Consider the following 1,891-nt stretch of genomic DNA (forward strand, 5'->3'; position numbering starts at 1 on the left):
TTTGATTTTTTTTTTTTTTTTTTTTTTTAAAAAGGCTTTCAATTTATAAACATATATAAAACCCATACAATTATCTCTTTAGGGTCTAGTCTAATTACACCAAACCAAACCAGATAACAAATACCAAAATTGACCTAGATATAAACCAATCTAGACCAATAGCTAACCGGTATGAACCAGAAACCTTAATCTGCACTGGAGAACCCTATCGCAGCCGCCTTCCCACTAAGCTGCGGATACTCGTCGGACCAGGACCACCGGCGAGCCAGGAAGACGAGAGTCAAACAGAGAAGGTGACACAAAACCATCACCATCCCGCCACCATAGAGATGTGAAGAGAAGGAAGAAGAAACCGATCTAGAAATCCAGAAGCCATAATTCAGTCTGATAGAGATAGAGCAGTAGGGAGTAGATCTAAATAGCCATCGACGGTGGCTTAGCCTTGCCTTTCCGATGGTAGACCTCCCCCGTCAAACCACCAGCCGTGACAAAACCTCTTGCGTCTCCAGCCGTTCAGATCTAACCGCCGTATCTTTCTCATTCCTTGTCGAGAACTACCTTCTTCTAACCGCATAGCCACGCCGCCGGTAGAGCTCTTACCGGAAGTTTCCTGCGGAAACTTCTCCTCGCCACAAACTCCCTTGATTTCGATCTGGTGACCTCGCCGGTAGGTGCAATGGACTACAGATGAAGCGCCATGGACCAGTAGTTCCTCTTCAACGCCGGAATCGTCGGAGGAACCCTTCACTCGGTGCACGAAGTCGTGATCAGAAGAAGAGAAAGGAAGAGAGAGGAGAGAGCCGCGAGTAGATCTCACGTGTTCACCTCTCTATGTTTTAATGATTTGATTGTTTCTTCTTCTTCTTGGGGTCTTCGTTTTGTTTCTTTACCCTTTTTGATTTGATCTTCTCTTCTCGGTTGTAAATTTTAGAGATTTCTGTAAAAATTGTAATGCGATTTCGAGTTAAGCATGAGAAAACCTGAAGAAATTTCCGACTCAATTCAAACCGGACCGGATCCAAAACCACCGTCTCGATCTTCTTCCGATGAGGTCACCGTCACCATCGCCGATCGGGATCGTTCTGATCAAAATCAGGTTCCTGAGGAGCTAAGTGATCAATTTAGAAATGTGGGTTTGGATGATGATTCTAAAAATGTGATATAATATAAAATTTACTATGATATGTAAGAAGGTTCACAAAAAGTACATTTATTAATAGAACTATAAATATATGATAGGAATTTCAACCTAATAAAATTAATATGATAGTTACAAAATATGTGATATAATCTGAAATTTAATAAAATATGTGAGAAGGTTCATAAATAAATATTTATATTATTGTTTCAAATATAAATAGTTACTATGACTACTAATATATGATAGAAATTTCAAGCAAAACAGATTATAATTATATATATATATATATATTCATTTATCTCTTTAAAAGACATATACTTTAGTTCTTTCTCTCTAAATATTTATAATCAATATATATATATATATATAGATATTTAAATTTAATTTAGTTTGTTTTAGTTAGAATCAAATTGAAAAATAATGTAATAATCATATCATGTTAATTATTTCTATTAAAGTTAAGAAATAAAAGAGAAAATCATTATTTTGGACAATATGCTACACAAATTAAGGAATAAATTGAACATCTTAATAATGTATAATATCAAATTATATCTTATCCTTTTTTTTTCTTAAATATAAATATAAATAATATAATATATATTATATTAAGCTAATTGAAAAAAATATACTAAAAATATTAAAGAAAAAATAACACATGTTAAAAGAAGAGAAATGCCAAATGACAATTTTTTAGAGCTTATTAAAAGAGAACCTTACTTTTTATTATACAAGAATTATATAAGATAA

Source organism: Camelina sativa, chromosome 18, assembly GCF_000633955.1.
Source record: "Camelina sativa cultivar DH55 chromosome 18, Cs, whole genome shotgun sequence".
NCBI classification, from domain to species: Eukaryota; Viridiplantae; Streptophyta; class Magnoliopsida; order Brassicales; family Brassicaceae; genus Camelina; species Camelina sativa.